The sequence below is a fragment of the Eucalyptus grandis genome, chromosome 6, assembly GCF_016545825.1.
Source record: "Eucalyptus grandis isolate ANBG69807.140 chromosome 6, ASM1654582v1, whole genome shotgun sequence".
NCBI lineage: Eukaryota > Viridiplantae > Streptophyta > Magnoliopsida > Myrtales > Myrtaceae > Eucalyptus > Eucalyptus grandis.
In genome coordinates this window covers 15,586,137-15,610,147 of record NC_052617.1, presented here as the reverse complement: position 1 = coordinate 15,610,147, position 24,011 = coordinate 15,586,137, and the positions used below count along the sequence as shown (strand labels likewise).

General features: G+C 38.4%; 1 pseudogene; it reads right to left on the bottom strand.

Moving 5' to 3' along the window:
• LOC104431428 overlaps positions 1–24,011 on the bottom strand; it is a 99,071-nt pseudogene that overhangs the window by 9,821 nt on the left and 65,239 nt on the right.

The window sequence follows — 24,011 nt, the reverse complement described above, 5'->3', positions numbered from 1 at the left end:
ATCTCCTTCACAAATTTTATTTATGAATAGAGGGATGCCGACTCAATACTAGGATGCTTAGAAAATGAAATAAGAGCTTGAGTGAATAAAAAATAAAGAATAAAATGAAGATTTGAAAATACAGGAAAGGGAATAGAATATATGATAAGCCACAGCAGAACCACAGAAATTTGGTCATTCAAGAATATCAGAAAAACAAAGAATTAAAGCTCTGTTTGTTTTGCAGAAAATGTGACGTTTTTAGAAAATATTTTTCATGTTTGATATGGAAAATTTGATTTGATTTTCTAGGGAAAATTACCAAAAATTCGAAATTTTTAATTTTTTTTAAATTTTTTTTCTTTAAACTTCTTCCTTGGCCAAGGTCACTAGCTATGGCAATGGCTAGCTACAGCAATGGGCCACGGGCGAGGGATGAGTTCACATGAGCTTCGCCGGAATCGGGTGAGCTCATCCCTTGCCCGTGGTCATCATCGGTTGTCACCGTGGCCGACAATAGACCAAGGAAGAAGGAAAAAGAAAAAGAAAGAAACGAAAGAAAAAGGTATTAAAAATTTGATTTTTTTTTTTTTTTTTAATTTCATAAGAACCAACATTTCATTAACCAAGGATCCAAACTTGAGTGCCAAGGACCTGCGCACGGCCTTTGAGGACTCAAACCTAAGTGCTAGGGACCAAAGCTTGAGGGTCAAGGACCCAAACACTACCTTTATGTACTCGGGCTCGAGTGCCAAGGCATTTGGCCTGGGCACCAAGGCCTCGAGCCCACCTCGATGGACCAGGCCCGGGCGTTGATGACCTGGTCCTGAAAGCTGAGGACCAAGAACCAGGCATTGGGGTTCCTGTGTCCAAGCGAAGAGTTGCAGGTTAAAGCGCTGATATCTAGTCATGTTTTGGAAAATGTGTTTCGACTTTTTCAAAAAAGGGAAATCATTTCCTGAATTTAGATGCAGATTTTTGGTTGACTTTGAAAACATTTTTCATTGACTCATTTTCCTAAGCAAACCAAACGCTGGAAAATGTTTTCTACAAAACAAACGGAGAAATAACAGAATGGCAAAAAGTTGCTTTTAAAAGTAGCATTTATAAAATCTTACAGAGTTGACCGGATGAACAAGAAGAATTGTCTTGTATAAAGATGCATTTAAAGCCATGCCTTCGTTTGAACTATGAATGTTATGGCTGACAAGTGTACAACAGTCAAGCATAAAACTCCAGTTAGATATATTGTAGGGCTCAGATTCGAGAATGTAAACCACTGAAAGGAAAGTTTCCAGACAATCAACCACCAGAAGCCTCCATTTTGCATTAATGCTCTTAAAAAGTTAAGATAACAGATCAAAGTAAAAGTAAATTAGATGAAATGGGCACCACAACCAAGGTAAGACTTCTTTGGTTTCTACTCCTGGAAAAGTAAAAACAAAGAGAGTGTTAGAATGTTTAAATAACAAATCATGCTTTCATCTAATAGCTTGAGCTTTTAGAACTGTTGATAGTAGTTCCACAAATTCTCAGAGAGAGTAAAGGTCCATATACTTCTGCCTGAAACTGTATATTCTACAGCGGAGGCCACAATCACCAAGAATTTAAATGCCACATCATTCACGATTCAGCAATATCAACAGAAAATATCAAAACACCATTGAAGCAGTAAGGGACCTTCAAGCCATCTTAAATTGGTTCTTTAACTACAATCAACAGTCAAACAAAACTAGTAGAAATTTCACTCCTTAAGGGTAAAATTATTTGTTCAGCTTGGAATAGCAAAAGGGAAAAGCCGTTTTCAACTCACAATGTTTTTAGGTTTGTCATTTTTGCTAGATAAGCAGGTAGCTCTCCCATGAGATTGCAGCTCCTCAGAATCCTATAAGAAATTAGCACTGATATTTATCACATTGCTAAGACGATTTGGCTCTTTTGCATTAAGTAAACTATCTGCGAAGGAACATCGCTCTCACAGTGTCTCAATATATCGACACCCAAGTTTTGGAACTGGGGACTCGGGTCCATCGAGGTCACTTAATCTCCTGCACATCAAAATCAAATAGGGAGCTTTATTTGATTGATAACATCTCAAAGAAAGAGAGATCAGATCGAAATGCCAAACTTACAAGACGGACAATCTCTCTAAATCTGCGATCTCAGAGGGAATCGGCCCTTGCAATCCACTTCCTTGAATTACCCTGACAATACAATTCATAGATGGAATTATCTTGGGGGATATCTTTATAGACCGACTTAAAAGGTGAAGAAGCATTAGGCCTTACAGAGTTCTGAGATTTGTCAAGTTCTTAATAAATTTGGGTATCTTTCCCGTGAACTGATTATCACCAAGTTGCCTACAATGCATTAAACAACAAAATTCATATGAAGAAGAAAGAACAGAAATGTGTAAATACTAGCTGTGTTTGTGGATACTGGAAACTAACAGGTAATCCAAATCCGTTAAGTTAAAAATTGTTTGAGGCAGCTCCCCCGTGAAATTATTTGATGTGAGGCACCTGAAACAAGAAAAACCCATGACAACACGTTGGTTAACAGAACCCGAATGCTGATCTCTCAACAGATCACGCCAATGGATAAAATTCCCTCGCCAGATACAAAATCATCAGCGAATAAAAACTCGATGCCTAACACAGAAATTTGCGACAAGAGACTCACAATCGATATAACATGGACAAGTTCCCGAGCTCTGGAGGAAGAGGTCCATAAAGCCAATTGCTCTCGACGTCTCTGAGCAGAATGAGAAAGTTAAAATCTTGAAACATCAATCAAATTTAAAACAGCGAAGAGGCCAAACGCGAGCGCCGGGATGAGGGGTCACTTACAAAACTTCTAGTGCGGATATGTTTCCCAGCTCCTTCGGGATTGGACCAGTCAATCGGTTTCCCAATAGGGAACTGCACCCACATCATCGCGTTTCCCCCAATCAATCAATAGAACATACACTCGCAATAGAGAGAGAGAGAGAGAGAGAGAGAGAGAGAGAGAGAGAGAGCATACATGTAGTACAAATTCGTAGAGCCCCATTCTTTAGGAATTGTGCCGTTCAGATAGTTGCGGGAGACATCACTGTTTATAGAGAGAGAGGATGAAGTAGAAGAAGAAGATCGAAAATGGAGAAAGGGGAAATGGAGAGAGAGAGAGAGTGCTTACAAGTAGTCGAGGTAAGGCAATCTGAATAGTCGGGGCGGGAGAGTGCCGTTTAGAGACTGCTCCTGAAAATATCTGTTTTCGCAACGACACGAAGGCTTTATTCTAGCTTTACTTAAAAACTAGGCATCAAAATGATGTTACCAAATGGCTATATTACATCTACTGATATACATACATAAATCTCAGCTGATTCTAAATGAAAAAAAAAATCTTCAAAAATTGCCTCAAAAAAGAAGGTTTCTTTTAAAGCAAATAAATATATAGTTGATGTGAAAATCACGCATCATTCAAAGCACAACCCTACCATGTATTAGTATGAATAACATACGTAATAAGAAGAGAATAGCATTAAAATTCTGAAATTAACCCTACAATTAAAGTCAGAGGAAATATAACTCTCATCACATTGATATTCAATCATGATCTTTGAGTTTAACACTTCCATTTATCATTAAAAATATAATTTATATAATTAAATTCCATTCACATAATATGTGATTGTATTAATTAAAATTATGAAAATTTATATAATCATACCGTGAACAATTAATATTATGCTCATAAATTACTTCATGAGTAATTTTAATATGATAAATTATTCATGTATTATCACTAAATTTCGACTAGACAATCGGCTAATTTTTTTTCGATGAAATACTAATGTAGTGCAAAGAGATTCAATTCAGTCGATCTATAAAAAGATAAAAAAATTTGCATGCAATCGTGTGATTAATATCAAAGTCTAGCTAGGAATCTATGATGGTAAAATTCATGAAATTGAGAGAAAGAGACATGCTGGTGATGTGGGGAGCGGTGATGTTGTTGTGGGCGTCGGTGAAATTTTCGCAGGTGACGATGTTGCCCCATTCACTCTCTCCATCGCATGGGTCTGCACTGAAATTCCAGTTCGATTTCCCTAACGTCTCTGTTATTTCTTTTAGAGCATGCACTGAAAGAGAAAAGAGCCGACAAGTCGTAGGAACAGCAGTATATCATGCAAAACAAGCACAAATGATGTCAGATTCACGTGTACTTGAGGTTGAATATATGTATGAAAAACAAGCACAAATAAATAAAAAAAAAAAAACTCGGTGTACGTCGGAGCCCAAAAGGTAAAGGAACAGTACAATGAAAGCAATAAAAGATCGGTGGGTCTTTTTTTTTCACCTTCATCTGGGGGAAGAAGAGTGGCGGTGGCAGCAAAGTTAGTAGCGTGGAGAAGAACAAGCACAGAGAAGAGACATCGAACCGAGAAGAGAATCGTCATCCTTTCAATCTCGAGCTCAACGCAGAGAGAGAGATCTCTCGCTCTTTAATTGGAGTGTGTGAAAACAAAACTTGGCTAAGCGAGGGAGCAAGAGAGAGATAATTGTTAAGTGAACAATCTAACTTCATGCATTTATGTACGAAAAAAGGGAGAGGGGATGAAGACTTTTTGCTCTTGTATGTTTTCATGTGAGAGCGAGAGTGGTGTCTGAGAGTGAGAGAGACGACCACAAGTCTTCCTCAAATGTATGAATATTCATCTAGAATTGAGTGAGCTTTGGTTCAACTATTCTTGCGTAATAACTTTCATCAACCACATATTTGCCTTCAACCTAGTGAGAGAGGGGGACGAAGACTTTTTGCTCTTGTATGTTTGCATGTAAGAGCAAGAGTGATGTTTGAGAGCGAGAGGGATGACCTCAAGTCTTCCTCAAATGTATGAATATTCATCCAGAATTGAGTGAGCTTTGGTTCAACTTTTCTTGCATAATAACTTTCTTGGATCACAAATTTCCAAGAACCACAAATTTACCTTCAACAGAGAGAGAGAGAGAGAGAGAGAGAGAGAGAGAGAGAGAGAGAGAGAGTGGTCTTCACGAAAGAGGAAGAATGGACAAAGACTCTTTCCTCTTGAGAGTGGTCTTCACGAAAGAGGAAGAATGGACAAAGATTCACGATCGAGGAAGAATGGACAAAGACTCTTTGCTCTTGAGAGTGGTCTTCACGAAAGAGGGAGAATGGACAAAGACTCTTTGCTCTTATACATCTCGATGTGAGAGTGAGAGAGTGATGTGTGAATCAATTGTGGGGATATTCATCCAGAATGGAGCTGCTAAGCTTTTATCCAACTCTTCTTGTGTATTAACCTTTTTCATATCGCCGATTTATCCAATAAAAGTCTTTTAATTTCTTTTTCCCTCTTTTCATATTGTTTTTCAATCATCCACACTAAAGATAGAAAAAATTTGCATTTGCTAAGAGAAATTCTTGGGAAAAATGATCAAAAAAGTCATAAATCCTTTGCAATTGTACAAATTCAATCATAAACTTATTATTATTATTATTATTATTATTATTATTATTATTATTATTATTATTATTATTATTATTATTATTATTATTATTATTATTATTATTATTATTATTATTTTACCAATTGAATCCTAAATCTTTTGAAATTATGCAAGTTCAGTCTTTTCAGCCAACATTGGTCAACCGGCGCTGACGTGGCTGCCCATTTAAAGTCAGTCAAATCAAGCTTGCTTCTTGTTCGAAAAGGATGACCCAAATTTAATAACCGATTGTGTATCATAAGAGAAATCTTTCTTCTATAACTAACCTATTTAGAGTCAGGCAAATTAGCACAAGAAGTAAATGTAGTGCGTTGGCGTCCCTTTGTACTCTTGCTAGATAAATTAGCATTAGCAAGAAAATCATTGAATGTCCAGAGAAGAGTTGCTCATAAATTGAAACTTTGTTTCATGGAGGCATCAAACTCATCAACCCGTCCCATAGTAGTTTCATCCTCCTCTATCAATGGCCGAAGATAGCTATCAAAAAAGAAAATAAAGAAAGGGAAAAAGAAAAAAAGCTAACATTTAGAAAATTTAAAAGAAATAAAATAAAAATATTATCCACACTAATACCAGTCATGCTGCATAGACAACCGGTGTTGACTAAATTGTCATGTAAGCAATTCTAGGTTAAAATGTGGTCAAAAGAACTATATTAGAAAATCATCATCAAAATGTTTTAGAATAAATTGATCAAATTGAAAAGTTTATAATCAAATTAGCTATTGTCTGGTAAGTTTAAGAATTTTTGAATAATTATTTCTCGAAAAACCTATCTTGTCAAAGTGGTTAAAAAACAAAAATTCATACATGTATAAATTTCAGACACGTGGACGGTATAATAGCCCCCACAAGACTTATTCATATACTAATAGAGTTGTACAGTGGTGGAATATTTTGCACCTTAGCCTATCCCTTTCATATACGGTTACTTGCATAATAACATATCTAAGTCTCTATCTATGTAGACAAAGTGTCTCACCCATTCAAATTGGAATATATGTGAAACACATTATTCAAAGTCAAACTTACTTCGCCCTTACTCAAGCTGCTCATAAAAGCTTTCTAACTAGTCCGGGAATGATAACAATGACCTGAAAAGTAATGCCTCAAAAATAACATATGTAGAACAGACGCTTGGAAATGCAAAACAAAACTCCAATTTTCAAAAATTTTGAAAAAAAAAATTATATTCTAATTTATGTTGCAAAAACATATTTTATATTACGAAAGTTCCGAGTATTTAAAATTGAACAAAAAGTCAAACCGCATGCATCGCAAAGGATATGAGAAAAGTTAAAATAAAGGTTACTCCAGGCAGATCCCAATAAGTCACTCAAGCGAGGAGGGCTTTGTACTCTACGGCAAATACATTTCTTTGCTTTGGACTCACGTGGCCTCTTCTGTCTCCGTTCCACGCACGACCCATCATGCACAAGACTTGTCGACAAATGCAATTAAATTCAGCAGCTGAGCTTTGAAAGTTCCATGTTAAACTCCAACGATGGTGAGCTTCAAAAAGTTAAAATTGATGTCTTCCCTCACTTCACGAAACCATGCAGATTGGGACAATTTTCGTGCCCGTTTGGGACATTTAATAATCATCCCTGAGTAATTAGGGATGAATTGGGAAATGGCCTGAGCATGTTGGGATTTACACTGTCCTAGTGGAATCCTGGCATGCTCCTCTACAAACATCCCATTGATGGTACGTGTGTATGGGACGTTACAAAACATGTAAATTCATCGCGCCGTTCCTTTAGGATTAATCGACTAATGTATCTTCGAGATCAATATATCTAAAACAAAAGCTCAAACACTCTCTCACAATGTATCCCTAGACAATCGATCCTCCACATAACATTTATTGTGAACATCAAACCTGAACCCCTTTAACAATCTATTACATACAGCTTAGATTGGTGTGCAGGTGAAAAGGACATGAAGAGACTAAATGGAGGGAAGGATTACCTTTTAATAGGATTTATGAATCCAGATTGTGTTGATCCACCAAGCTCGCTTCATCTCCTAAGCGAATGATCAGGTGAACCATTATATTTAAGAATCGGGGAGGAAATATCTTTTCCGTATGACTAAAAAGTAATGCAACACGATCTTAGAATTAACCAAGCTACTAGGGATCGAGCGTCTTCAAACATGGATCTCTAGAGAATGCCGATAACTCACAAACCACTATCAACACTTGTTGCGGCACGAGTTCTCTTAAATTTAAGGGAGAAGATCTTGCACTAGGGTGTGACCATCACAACCCTTAAACCTTTGCCTTGCCATAAGTGTTCGACAAGCTCTCAACTAACCTCAACCTCACTAATTGGGATTGGAGCAGATCTCTCAATTATGATATTCTATAATTCTATATATTACTATGCCTAACTAAGCCCACAAAACTCACTACTCTTGACCACCCCCTCCACGACTTCTCGTTCCCAAGATTCCAACTTCTGCTTCTCAACGTCTTCTTCTTCGAGCAAGCCCAGAACACCCAAAGATTTGCTTACTGATTCAAGAACATTACAACTCCAGCTGTGACATTATGTTTTGCAGTCAATCAAAAAATACGCTCGTTCCCTCCACCGTTGGCCACCATGTTCGATCATCATCACCGGTCACAGCGACTTTAGCCGCTGCCACCGAACGCGAACGCCCAAACCACCAAACCGTGGCCTCCACGGACAGCCATGATGGCCGGCCACTGACTGCACCTCCGGCAACACCCTGGACCCTCTCGTCCACGCCGTCCGTTCCTCGGGCGACCACATCGACACCTGCCGTGAGTAACCTCCTCCGACCACCAACAAACGCTGACCAAAAGCCAAGAAAACCAATGCAAATCTAGTTCAGGCATTACGCGAACACATGGGGTGAGTCAACTGAGAGGGGAGCCACAGAACGGCCTTCTTCCACTGCACACTCGTTCATGTTCCACTGCACCTCAGATGGGAGAGAACTCGGATTCGCGCCAGACTCTCAACAATCAAAAAGCAAAAACCAAAAACTGCCGAACACAGAACCGACAGCGCCGGGACTCGCACGAACTGCCTACCTGGCTCGGGGGCGGCGAACGGTGGGGGAGCTCGATAGATCGGGCTACGTCCGATCGCCTCGCATGCCTCCCAACCTGGATCCTTGGGAAATCGACACGGCCCGTGACAAATGAAAAAGAAAGGCACCGAGTCCTACTGTAGGGAGAGGCGCGCGCGTCGGCGGGCTCGGCGGCCGAGGTCCAGGCGCGGAGTAGGCCCTTCACTCACGACACTCACTCTTCGCTCTCTGGTCCTCGCTCTCTCGTTGCTCTCCCTCTCTCTCCCTCTCTCGCTCTCGCTCGAGCCCCCTTAAAAATCCCCAAACCACCCCCTTTAACCCCTCAAGCGGGCGCGCGTGACCTCGTCCTGTGCCAGCTGTCGTTGCTGGCCTGCCCCCAACCGCCAACTCCGATGAGAAGCTCGCCCTCCTCTCTTTCTCCCCATCTCTTCGGCCAACGTTCGAGACAGGAGGAACGGAGCCAGAGAAAACGAGAAAGCCAAGCCTGGGGGTTAAAAAAAAAAAAAAAAAACGAATGGGTTGGGCTGGACCAGGCCCAGGTGGGGAGAAAACGGAAAAGAAAGGAAAGAGGTCGGGCCGCCCCCGCCCAGTCTCGCTTTGCCCTCTTTCTTCTTCTTCTTCTTCTTTTTAATAATAATTATAATGATAATAATTCTTTAAATTTTTTTGGAGATTCGTTTATATTGGTTAGAGAAGGGAATCATGTTAAGATAGAGGTACTTGTGAGCTACTTATTTCTGCTATTGCAGTGAGAATGCTAAATGCACAGATCTCTATCATTTTTTTCTCATGTTTTCATTGAAACATTCGTGTAGAAATCTATCTTTTTTTCTTGCTTGTAAACTTTAATGTTGGAAGCCCTATACTATCAGTTAGAGTAATCATTGGAATTGTGACAGCTTCAATGGTTCTCCTTGTTTTGATATTACTAGTCATTTGGCTAAGAGGATTCTTAGGCAATAGAGAAGTTGAAGATTCAGGTGAGATTATCATACTAACATATATGCTCACGCAAAAATCTGTCACTCTTTGATTCATCGTAGAAATATGACGCTTAATTCAAGACTATATTTGTTTACTTATTGTGTATTTTTTATGGAATTCTTATAAGTAAACTATGACGCCACAAAAGTTGGCCTTTTTTTCTTTCTTGTAACTAGGATTGCATTTTTATGAGGCATGGGCATATAGGTGAATCATTTAGAGTTTGTTTGTAGAATTGTGCTTTTCCTTTGATTATTATTATGACTTTCCTATTATACACCTTGGTTTTTTCCCCCCAAAATAACGTGGATTAGATCTCCAGATCAGCCATTTCACTTTAAGACAAATTAGAGCTGGTATGGGTAACTTCAACTCTATGAACAAGATTGGTGAATGAGGGTTGATCCACCTTACAAGGTAATTCACAATATGTTTATAACTTCATCCTCCATTCAATGTGAAAGAAGTGTCAGATAAATTCAGTATGTGTCTTTGTTTTAGACTTACCAACCTAGATCTTGTCAAGCTAATCATTTTTTTTTAACGAAATACAATATGATCGGTTATGATTGTATAATTAATCTCAGGGAATACTACTGAATGGAGCTATGATTGTTGTGAAGCAATTTTCATCTAAATCAAAGCAAGGCAATCATGAATTTCTCAATGAGATAGGCATGATATATGCTCTCCAACACCCAAATTTTGTATAGCTTTACGGTTGTGCATTGAAGGAAATCAATTGTTACCATTTTATGCATATCTGGAGAACAATAGCATCTCTTGTACACTTTTTGGTAAAAGATGATTTTGCCTAAGTTAATTAATATGTTATTAATGAGCATTCAACTTAACTTTCTTTCTCTTCCTAGGACGAGATGAGTAATAGATTGAGTTGGACTGGGCCACAAGAAAGAAAATATGTTTAGGAATAGCAAGGGGATTCGCTTCATGAGAAATCTAGATTGAAAATTGTTCATAGGAACAAAAAAGCAACAAATGTGCTACTTGATAAAGAACTAAATGCCAAGATATCAGACATAACTCTCACGTGAGGTATACGTGAGGTCACGTGTAAATTGCACGTGAGTCGCACATGAGTGGCATGTGCAAACTTGTCGATGAGTTTGGGCTTATATTTGAGATTACATTAACCGATTCGGGTTTTTTTTAGTCAATGTCTACCCTGGGCTCTCCTTTGAAAAATATGGCCCAATTTTAGATCCTTATTTGAGATAAGGTCCACTTCGATTCCTTTTTGGGAAAATGATCTCCCTATCTAAAATTTTCTTAGTATCTCTTATGTAGAAGCCCGTTTATACTCTTGGAAAGTTGTCTTTCTCATTATAGTTGGACATGGTTATACTTTGCCAGCACTACTGGGACGTGACAAAATCATCCCTAATAGCTTGTACATAAAGCTAGTAGGACATCCGATCAATGGGTTCTAAACTATACTCATTGCTCTACACTCTACAATCCTAAGATTGAATAACCCTTTCTTACTTAAGGTCAAGCCAATTTTAATCATCTTAACCAAGGGGCGCTACCTCTGGCTCCAAAGCATTTTGTACTTATCTATAAAACATGCCAAGTAAAATAAGTACTTAGAAGAGCATGACTTGCAACAGTGCCTTCATTAATAGCATAGTTTGTCATGTCACAATGATGTATGTATGAACCAACAATTTATTTTTGTTTCTCTAAGTATCTTCTTTGTTTCACAGCGAACTAAATAGACTTAATTTGACAATGATTTTTCCTGATGAATTCTACAACCTCACTTACCAAACAAAAATGTGAGTTAGACTTGACTGCATGAGATCTTCCCATATAAAAGGTAAATAGGCCAAAGGACTTGAATATGTATGATGGGCAATGTTTCTTTATTTTTGTGAGGAAATCACGGAAAAGCATTTTATGAGTTGAGTGAAGACTATTCTGGTTCCACCTCATCTTATTATTGACATTGTTTTTCGTAATTGTTGAATGATATTTCATAAGCACATGGTTATCAATTTTCTTAAGCATGCATTTGTTTGAGAAATGTAGCATTCGTAGGAGTCTAAATCAACTAATTTGTTAGAATTTTGACAAACTATTGCTTGAGAATTGTAGAAGTTCTAAAGTGAGCATTCTTTGCAAGCAGAGACCTCACTCGTAACTACATAAGTGGATCGCTCCCCACAACTCTCACTAAGATATCACTTACCATTCAATAAGTTAAACTTATCATACATTGTGGATCATTATCACAATTTAATTAGGAGTTTGAAAAGAAGCATACTTTAGTCTTCACTTTGCTGCTTCACGTCAACACTTGAAAATCACATAAGTGGCATTCCCAAGGAGCTATAAGACTTGCTATAAATCATGAGAGAATTACCAAAAAGTCCTAAACATATTGCAATTGTGTCAATTCAGTCTTAAACTATTTTTTATTTGGGCCAATTTAGTCATAAATCTTTTACAATTGTGCCAATTCAGTCTATCCGGCCAAAATTGGCCGGCCAGGCGCTAACATGGACGTCGGCCGGGATGCCGGCCGGCGAACACTAATTTGGAAATTTTTTAATATCTTTAAAAAAATCAATTTTTTTCAATTTTTTGAATTTTTTCCCCTTCTTCTCCTTCCTCTAGCCGGTCGGGGCAAGGGCCGGCGAGCTCGCCCCACCAGCCACCGGCTTGGCCTTGCTAGATATAGCGACTGCCACCTCGTCGGCCCTTTGGTGAAGGCAAGCCTCACCCGGTGACTAGCGACGGTCGCCTCAGCTAATCCTTTGGCGAGGCTCGCCTTTGTTAGTAACCGGCGGGGTGAGCCCTACTAGTGGCCGGCGAGGTAGTTGTCACCGGGTCTAGCGACGGCGGCCTCATCGTCCAGGCGAGGCTCGCCTTCGCCGGTGGCAGTGAGGCCCGACCTCGCCGGCTGGCCCGCGAGGAAGGAGAAGAAAGGGAAAAAAAATTCCAAAAAAAAAATAGAATATATATATTAAAAAATTGCCACTTTAGTGTTCACCGGCCAGCCTGTCCTTGGTCAATGTCCACATTAGCACAGGGATGGATTGAATTGACATAATTACAATAAATTTAAGACTTTTTTGGTAATTCTCACTATAAATCACATACCTTCGTATTGAGAATGTGCTAGACCTGATGGTGATAAATTTATGGCAATGATAGTGTATTAGAGGACAATTTACTTGAAGGCACCCTTGAGCCAAACTTGGAAACTTGAGCCACTCAACAAGACTGTAAGTAAATTGGAGTACATTAATTATCACACTTTTGTCCAGATAACACATTTCAGAAGTCCTTTCTTGATGTTCGTGAGCTCTCTTGATTGCGAGATTATGAAATAAAAGTTCTAACTCCAATCTTCCTGCTTAAATTGAAATGAAGTTTCTCTTTATTTGGGGAGATGAAAATGCACCTTTTTACTATCTTATGTCCACTTACGCATTGAGACTTGATCCTTCAGTATTCCTAATTCCTAGTTTTGTTTTTGCAGCCTTCTAACTAATGTTTTCAATGGAACAATACACGATTCCTTTGGCAATCCAAAGAAATTAGAAGATTTGTAAGTGACATCAAAATACTTTTTATTGCTCAACATACTGAATTGCCTCTAGGGGATTTTGATTATAGACCACTTGCAGTCATATAGATGGAAGAACATTAATAGGAAAGATACATGATATTATCAGGAATTGGATCAAAATTACAATATTGTGTGTATCTCAATTCTTCTCAATTAAGGCCAAAAAGATTTATTTGCATGATTTATGAGATACTTGAAAGTTGTTCTTATATTATGGCATTAAGTTTTCAAGGACATTCAAGGCACATCTATGAGGGACCTATTCCTTCAACCATATCTTTGTTGACAAACTAGAAGGAGTTTTGAGCATTTGATCATGTGCAATTGTTCTTTGTCTCCTATGATCTTGTAAGATTGTGTTTTATTGCGAAAAGGTAGAAGGGATGTTAATATTAGGTGATGGAGTGGTTTTATACGCGTCCAGGAGAATATCCAATTTGAAAGGTCCAAGCTCAAATTTTCCTAATTTGCAGCATATGAACATAAGAGAGACTTTGTGAGCTCAATACAATGAATATATGATAGCTTTCTTTTGTCTTTTTTTTTTTTTTTTTTTTTTTTTTATTATGGCTGCTTACCATTAACTATTGTTTTTCACATATAAAAAATTCTGAGAAATTGCTTGCTTGTTGGCTCAAATCCATATTATAATGGGGAATGGACGAGTTTGAAGTCATCGTAAGTTGCTAAAATAAGGTGGGTGTTTCATTTGATCTCAACATGTTCTTGTGTTGTATCTTCTTCTCTTTGCAAATTTCTCTTAGCAATTGAGGTTCTTTGATGGTTCTTCGTTATTGTCTCCTTAAGGTCGCTAACATAAATCACACATGAATCAGATGGGGTAACACGTAAATCACACGTGAGTCGCTCATGAGTGGCATGTAAATCGCACATGAGCTGCACATAAATGGTACGTGAGCCACACGTGCAAGCTGGTCAATGAACTCAAACCTTTAATTGAAATTAAATTAACCAATTCAGGTTTTTATTTGAGATAAAGTCTACTTTGAGCTTATTTATTTATTTATTTAAGAAAATGGCCCTACTTCAAGCGTTTTTGAGATAAGGTCCACTTCGATTCATTTTTTAAGAAAATAGCCCTACTCAGACCTTTATTGCCAATCATTTTAAAAGTTTATATTGTTACATGAATGCGTGGCTTATTATTTAAATATTCCAATAATTGCGAACATCAGACTTAACCTCATTAACAACCCATTACAGATGTGGCATCCATGGATAAAGGATATGGAGCCACTAAATTGAGGGAATGATTGTCTTCAATAAGGTACATGTATCTAATTGCTTTAGTGCACCAAGCTTGCTTCATCTGTCAAGTGAACCGTAGTGGTAGTGAAGAATTCGAGAGGAAAATCTTTTTCTTATATGACTAAGAACCAACCTTGCTTCTCAAATCGGAAATGATGATTCAAATTCAATTTATGTCTCATGTAAGAAAACTTCCTTCTGTGACTAAACCATTTTGAATCTATCAAATCAGCACAAGAAGGTTACATAGTGCGTCCTTTATACTCCAACCAGATAAATTAGCATAAGCTAGAAAATCATTGACCATCCGATGAAGAGTCGCTTGCAATCTGAAGCGTTGTTTCAAGGAGGCATCAAGTGCATCAACCCCCTTCCACAATTACTTTATCGTCCTCTATCAATGGTAGAATCAATGTCATTACCGTGCCCCCTTTTTCTCACCACAAATGACCATTTTTACATTTTTTTTTCAATTTTATGATTTTTTTCCTTTTCTTTTCTTCTTTGCTTGTGACCGGTCCCGGCAATGGTTGGCAACCAACATCAGCCACAAGCGAGGGCCATGCTCTTCAGCCACAAGTGAGACTTGCCTTGTAAGGGTCGCGATGACTTTGCCTAGATCTAGGCAGGCATGGCCTTGGTAAGTGATCGGCCATGAGCCAAAAAAAAATAAATAATAATAATAATAAATAAAAAACAAAAAGAAATGAAGGAAATGAAGGAAAAGAAAAAACAAAGGAAAAATTCATAAAATTAAAAAAAATGGAAAAAAATTATCAACCTCAATAATTTCAAGCCAAAATTAACTGAAATAACTATATTAAATATTTATTAAAATATTTAGAATTAAATTAATCAAATTGAAAACTTTAAAATTGAATTGATACGGTGTGATTGATTGACGAATTTTTCTGACAACTATCCCTTATAAAAGCAAAAGTTTACACAAAAAGAAGATTTATACATATTCAAATATGAAATTCGGATATGATAGCCCCACAAGATTTATTCAAAAACTGATTTTTTTAACCTCAATAGAGTTGTACCGTGGTGGAACATTTTGCACCTTAGCACGTCCCATTCCGAATGGTTGCATGTATATTAACATGTCTAAGTCTCCATCAATGGAGACAAGTGTATTACCCATTCACGAATGGTTACTCCAAGTTGAAAATTACATTGCTCTTATTCTTCTTTTTGTCGAAACATTGCTCTTACTTGAACCATTTGACCAAATCCCCGCCCTTCGGATACTTCCAAAAGGTCGACGTTTCAAAGACCAGTTCAAGGAATTTGTCGACATCAGAAGTATATATTCCCTGTAGGCAAACCAAGTAAGAGGGGGTCAACTGAGAAAACCAACGTAAATCTAGTTCAGGCATTACGTCGAACACATGGGATGAGTCAACTGAGCCCCAGAACAATCAAAAATCAGATTAGCGACAGACTCCCAACAATCATCAAGCAAGGACCAAAAACGGCGGAGCATGGAACCGACAGGGCCGGGACTCGCATGAACTGGACAACGACAAAGCCTGGTCCGGCGAGCCCGAAATGGGGCAAAACAGGACACAAGCAGGGGGTCGGCCAAGGGCCCCTATCCGGGTCGGAGGCGGCAAAAGGTGGGTGAGCTCGATAGATGCGCGCGTCGGCGAGGGTCAGCGGCCTAGGTCCAGGCGCGGTGGCTACCGGAGGAGGCCCTTCACTCACGACCTCACTCTTCGCTCTCTGGCCCTAGCTCTCTCGGTTGCTCTCCCTCTCTCAGCTCTGTCTCGAGCCCCCTTGAAAATCCCCCAAGCCAGCGCTCTCTAACCCCTCAAGCGGGCGCGCGCCGCCTCGTCCTTTGCCAGCCGTCGTTGCTGGCCTACCCCGACCACCAACTCCGACGAGACGGTCGCCTTCCGCATCTTCTGGTCTCTTTTTCCGTGCCGTCCTCTCTGTCTCCCCCCTCTCTTCAGCCAACGTTCTGGACAAAGGGAAGGAAGCTAGAGAAGACGAGAAGGCCGGGCCTGGGTGAAATAAAAAAAAGTACTGGGTTGGGCTGGGCCAGGCCCAAGTGGGAGAATAAAAGGAAAGGAAAAGAAAGAGGCCGGTCCGCCCCCTGCCCGGTCATTATGGCAGAGTATGTGACATAATTAACATTTTTTTTTCCTAACTAACGTGAAGATTGGTGGGACTGGCATAAAACTTTGTGATTAAGCCTGAGCTCCATGCTTTGGGATGATGTGAATAAACCACAAAGCTCCATTCAACTCACTTTTCTTAATCAAACTAAATGTATCTATACCATGCTTTTATGTTGTCATTGGCTCTAAATTGGGTAAACGGAAACAAAACACTAGAAACTTACTAACTTCCAGCGATCTTGGTGCTAATTTGTGTTGTCCTCCTCTCAAGCTTTGCTAAACTAAAATATGATATTTTATGGTTGAGATCCTTATCCAGTAAAACATTAGTAGCTTTAATGTCTCTATGCACATTCTTCATGAACATATGCCAAGCCCCACGCAATACCCACGCATATCCTGTGCCTAGAAAAAGTGCCAAAAAAGTCATAAACCTTTTGTCTTTGTGCCGATTTAGTTCTAAAATTTTTAACGTTATACCAATTTAGTCATTTTTGGTCAATTTTGGTCGAATTTTCTTTGGATGCCGGTCGGTTGACGTGGCCTAATCGGCGACGTGGATAACTTTTAATAATTTTTAATATTTTAATATTTTGATTTGTGCCAATTTAATGTCTCTATGTTTTTTTTTCTTCTTTTTCTCTTCCCTCTTCTTTGTCTAGTTGGTCATGGGACCTCAATGACCGGCCGGAGGTGATGGCCCGCGAGGTCGAGGTCGACCTCGCCGGCCACCTTGCCAGTGGTCACAAGGGCGGCCTCACGCTGGGTGGCAAGGCTCGTCCTCGCTGGATTTGGCAAGGGTCGATCCTCGCCCTCGCTGGATTTGGCAAGGGTCGAGCCTCGCCCAATGGATCATCGCCGCGGGAAACCGGGTGGCGGGCCGGAGTCACGCGACTGAGGACACCCTTGAGCTCCTGTAAAACCCTAGAGATGACGACGATGAGCGGAGGGAGGAAATTTCTAGGGCGAGGTGGGATCGAGGAATGGAGCGGGAAGAGCTAGCCTTGCGGCGAGCTGGTGGGGCTCGTCCTTGCCGACCCTCGAGGCTTGGGTGGTGAGGCTCACCTCGGCCCTCGAGGCCTAGGTGGTTAGGCTCGTCTTCGTCGGATGTGGCGAGGTCGAGCCTTGCCGACCATGGGCGAGGCTCGACCCTCGCCAGATCTGGCGAGGTGGCCGACGAGGTCGACCTCGACCTTGGCAGCCATCGCCTTTGGTCGGTCACTGAGGTCCCGCAACCATTTGGAGGAAGAAGAGGGAAGAAACAAAAAAAAAAAAAAAAGAAAAAGAAAAATAATCAAAAATCAAAAAATCAAAAATATTAAAATATTGTTAAAAGTTGTCCACATAAGTGCCGATCGGATCACATCGGTTGGCTAGTGTCCAGTCGGTAAAATCCGATCAAAATTGGCTGGAAAGGACTGAATTGACACAACATAAAAATGTTTAGGACTAAATCGGCACCAAAAAGGTTTAGAATTAAATCGGCACAAAGACAAAAGGTTTATGACTTTTTGGCACTTTTCCCTTGCCTTGTCCATGAGTCTAACTTCGGCTGCTCTTTTCTCTTTCGGTAGATGCGTTGAAAGGAAAACAGCAACGTTAGGGAAAACGGGCTGCAATTTCAATGCAGATCATCTAGTGTAGTGTGGATAGGGCAACAACAAAGTGATTAATGCAACTACCATTGTCGTCTCCTGCCGAAACTTCAACAACACCACCGTTTCCCATGTCAGCAACATGTCTCTCTCGATTTCATGAATTTTATGATCATAGATTGCTAACTAGATTTTGATATCAACTGGCTAACATGATAAACATCAAACCAATTATCTTTGCACCGTATTAGTATTTTGTAAGGAAAAGCTGATTTTTAAGTCAAAATGTTTTGAGTGATTGACGGAGTGTTAAACTCAAAATCACGATTGAATATCAAAGCGATAATTGTTATATTCCCTCTAACTTTAATTGTCGGGGTAATACGAAAATTCTAATGCTAGTCTATCCTCATTACATAAGTCATTCAAGACAAATACATGGCAAGGTTGTGCTTTGAGCGAGGCATGCTTTTCGCATTAGCTATATATTCATTTGCTTCAAAAAGCACCTTTTCTGTCGTGAGCCCATTTTCAAAGAATATTATCATTTAGAATCGATAATTAATATGTATAATATAGATAGATGTATATAGCCAACATTTTTAATGTTATTTTCATAATATATATCTATGAGGTATTACACTCATCATTGATAATTACTATTTTTTTTTGTCAACAAGTGATAATAATTAGGAAAATGATATTTATTCAATATAATCACATGTTATATGCTTAACACGTAATTATAATCATGAAAGCGGTATTAAAATACAGATAAATATATGATAAAATGAGTTATATATTAGCAATCTATGTTAGTGTTAAACTCAAGAATCACGATTGAATAACAAAGAGATGATTATTCTAGTCCCTCTAACTCTGATAGTAGGGGCATTTTGAGAATTCTGATGCTGCTCTCCCCTTTATCGCACGCCATTCATTAATTATCCTAGGTTTTTTAAGTAAAAAACAGAGCAAGACCTTTTGTCCCGTGAAAACAGAGTTCTCAATCTCCTGTAAACAGTGACGTCACCCGCAACTACCTGAGCGGTTCAAATCCTAAAGAATGGGGCTATACGAAGTTGCTCAGCATGTATGTTCTCTCTCCCTCTATCTCTCTCTCTGAACCGCAAGTGTATCTTCTATTTGATTGGGGGGAAACGCGATGATGTGGGTGCAGTTCCCTACTCGGAAACCGATTGACTGGTCCAATCCCGACGGAGCTAGCAACCATATCCACACTCTGGAAATCGTAAGTGATCACCCATCCCGCCGCTTGAGAAAATTAACTTTCTTATTCTGCTCAGAGTCATCGAGATCATTCGGCTTTTTGGACCTCTTCGTATGGAGCTCGGGAACTTGTCCCAGTTACATCAAATTTGAGCCTCTTGATGCAAATTCCTGTGTTAGGCATCCACTTTGTATTCGCTGATGATGTTGTATCTAGCTTGGGAATTTTATCAGTTGGAGTGATCGGTTGAGATATCAGCATCCAACTTCTATTAACCAATGTGGGACCATTCGGTTTTCTTGTTTCAGGCACTTTACGTCAGATAATTTCACCAGGGAGCTGCCTCAATTTGCTGAATTGACGGCATTGCAGGACCCGTTAGTTTGCACTTTCCATACACTCTCCTAATATATTTAGATACTCCTATTCTTTCTTCTTCATATGAACCTTGTTGTTTAATGCACTGTAGGCGACTCAGTGGTAATAAGTTTGTGGGGAAGATACCGGATTTTATTCAGAAGTTGACAATATCTCAACATATTGTTAGGCTCAATGCTTCTTCACCTCTTGAGTCGGTCTATATAGATATACCCCTGAGATAATTCTGTTAGAGTTTTTCTAATGTGGACTAAATTAATTGATATTGTAATTTACTGTTTTTACGGTTATCGTAAAACAGGGTTGGTCTAAAGAGAGATAGAAGGTTTCTTAACTAGTCTAATATGGGCTGGCTAGTGTGGGCCGAGTTGAGCATGGCCCGTAATGAGGGGGACTGGCTGAAAACTCTATAAATAGTGTTCAAATCTCTCCTCTAACCCTAATTCTCACATGTATCATCACCTAAGGGGCGTTTACCTAACGCTAAACGTGAGGGGGGCCGCCTCATTGAGCTAGTTATATGGAGGGCAATAGAGGAGAAGGACTTGATGCGTGGATCCCCTTGATATATGTGGGTAATCCTTTTTATGCTTCCGCTTTATGTTCGATGGATCCCAAAACAGGTGCGTTAATCTTTCTACTCAATTATGCATGTTCTTGTTCTGGTTATGGAGATCTTGGGGTTGCGCAATTTGCGTCTAACATGTGGTATTAGAGCAACCATAACCCTAGAACTCAAACGCAATTGGTTTTGCCCTAATTTGTACGGATTTACCATAATTTGTACGGATCTACCCTAATTTGTATGGATTAGCCCTAATTGGTATTGATCTTGCCATAATTTGTGATTTTCGAGATTTTTTGTTCAATGAAAATTACATTAAATCACAAATTTGGATTGAGGGAGACGAGATGAGCAAGAGGGTCGGCGGCGGGTCGCCGGGGGATACCGCACGCGCCCCCACGCGCGGCCAAGCGCCGCCTGGGCGTCGAACGCGCACAGCGCGTGAGCCCCACGCGCCGCGCACTCAGGAGGCGCGTGCAGGCGCGTGGGGGCTTATTTTGGTGTGTGGTTGGCGGCGTTGGACTCGTATGGTGGTTTCCTATCTTGTGGTATATTTATTTTATATGTTTGATAGTTTTATTGATGTGAAATTGCATATAGAATCCTAAATACGTGTATTTTTAGTGTATTTTTGTGTATTTTTCTTGTATTTTCTGTGATTTTGGAAATACAGGTGATGAGTTACTAGTATGTTATCACATAATAAAAATGTGTGATTCATCAACAAAAATCAAACTTTATTGTGAACTGAAGTTGGCTTAATGTGATACAATTCATATGAGATTGCATTTGAGCTATGTATTGAGCTGATGAGAAACAATAAAGATTATGAAACTTTTGTTACTAAAGTATACTTCTTTACACACTGGTAATCTTTGAATGATAGACGACTTAATGACTCGTGACAAACTGATGTACTGATTAACACATATGCTGAATGTGGGTAATGCATGTCAATTAAGTTACTGCATATTGTACATGAACTCATCTAGTCACTTATTAATGTCTATCAAGTTGAATATTTTTATGGTTAAGGAGTATGACAATATTTATACAGAGCAATAGTATCTACTGTTAAATTTTAGATATTTGGTTCTCTAGTTTGACTCAATTAATAGGCCCTTTGGTTGAAGTAATGATATTTGTTACCTAAAATTGATTAATAAATTAGTTGTTGGCCTTGGAGTCATTTTTGCCTTATGAATTCATGAGTGATAATGGATCAGCTGTCAAGCTTGTCGATTTGGTGTACCCTATATTACTATTGATGTTAATTTGTGAGAGATATTATATATTAGCATTATTTTTATGTTGTTCTAGTAATATGTAATTGGGTGCATAAGAGATGTTTTATTCTCTGTTATGAGAAGTTTCTTGTGTTACTATGATCAATATATATATATATATATATATATATATATATATATATATGATTAATTTTTTATTAATGAATAAAGCAATGTAATTAGCATGATATGTGATTTTGGTTATATGATGCCCCTATCACTAAAGTTAAAATCACATATATATGGTGTATGTGAGGAGTAAAGTGTATATCCCTAGTATGAGAGAATTTTAATGATTCAATTGAGTAGTGACCGCCAAAGTGGCACGCTTGATTGGGTTCGAGAAATTTCGGTCTCGTATGATGATTGGGATGTCTCCTGGTCTAATGCGTAATCATACTCCCAAAGGAGGTGATTGTGTATTAGTTCATGGAGGGATACATGATAGTGTGGTGGAGGAGTGACTGATTCTAGTGATTCATATGCCCAAAGGTGATGAATTCATGAAGAATTGGAACATATTCTCATAACCCTTATCATGTGGGGAGTGTACAATTGCATGTCATGTATTCTGCCCAAAGGTAATTATGTGATTTTGCATGTAACTCTCTGGATGTGTACTTGTACGTCAAGTTACACAATGCTCACATGATGCTAATTATATACTGCTTGTTTTTCAGTCATCTTTTCTGTAAATGGTAATTCCGTCATCATTGAGGTTTTTTACTGCTTCAAATTTTAAGTTGTGGACATATGATTTGTTGCTTGAGAAAAGAGCAATTGAATTTTCTTATTGTCCATGAAGCGTTCTATTCTGGAACACTTGAAAAGAGGTTTGCCTACGGACTGCACTGCTATAAAATGATGGAAGCCTTAGTTGCTTGAAATTATGTCTTGTCTAATATTGAAATTAGGACACATTTGCAAAAATTGTGTTTAAGTCTTAATGATATATACATCTCGTATATGATTAAAAGGTTGTCAGGTTTAATAGTGGCAATGAGTATTTTGGCAAGTATGACAATGCGAAATAACTTAAATGGTCATTTGTCAAATACTTGGTAGATTCTGGGGTGGTAATTTAATTACTATACCTGAAAATTCTGACAAAAAGATTTGGGCGAAAGGCATAAATGCACCATATTGAACATGGTGATGAGTATGATTAGTAAGACTAATTTATCTGGTCTTTTGTGGGCTGATATTATAAAAGAAATTTTTTCATATACAAAAGGGGTATTGATTTTATGACCCTAAAGAAGGTACAAGAATTATGGAATCATATACTCTAAAATTTCTAAATATTGACGTAATTGTAGAGGATAGTTGCTCTCAGATTATTAAAGATAATAGTATGATGGAGGTTACTATGTTTTTGTCTTTACTTATATAGATAATTATGGAATCTTCTGTACCATAAACTAAACTTGTTGAGGTTCAAGGTACTATTCTTGATATAGTTTATAATGAAATTTTTTAAACCTCTCAAGTGCAGAATGAAGTGGTTGCAGCTTTATTAAGGAGATTTGTTAAGGAAAAACAATCAGTTATACCATCAGACTATATAATCTATTTGTGATAGCATAATTACAATATCCACTATATGGTTGATGTAATGACATATTTATAAATGTCGTTTCTTATTCTCAATCAAATATGTGATTAGATGCCATAAAAGGCGATATACAATCTATGAAACATCATAGTGTTTGGAAACTAACTTACTTGCCTAAAGATTACAAGTTCATTAGTTGCAAATTGGCGTACAAAATTAAAAGAATTTCAAAGAAAAATTGTGGAATTTAAAGCCAAATTGGTAACTAAAGTTTTCACTTTGAAAGAGGGGTGGATTGTTTATATTAAAGAAATAACTATTTCTTTAAAAGATTCTTTCAGAGTGAATGTTGCATTAATAATTTATTTTGATATAAAGTTACGCCAAATAGATACAAAATCTATATTGTGCAACTGGATGATTTTGCAGCAGATTCAAGTAAACTTGTGTGTAGACGAAAAGTTCTAATTCATGGTCTTAAGCAAGTTTCAGACAATATTATTAAAGTTTCATAGTGTTGTTATTTTGTTCAATTGGGAATAAAGTAATTCAATATACTGCAAAGTCGGTGGGAAGAAATTTATTTTTCTCATACTTTATGTACATAATATTTTGCTTACAAGTTGTGACCTTGAGACAATGCGAGGTCTGTAAGAATTGTTTTTGCCATATTATATTAGATTTTCTCGAGAGGACATTTGCTGATTGTATATTGGAAATATTCAATATACATCATTACAAGCCAGGAATTGCTCCTGTTGTTAAATGTGATGGACTAAATCTATCACATTGTCCTTGTTTAGATATTGAGAAAATCTAATTAAACGGTGTACCTTGTGTCAGTGCACTTAAAAGTATAATGTATG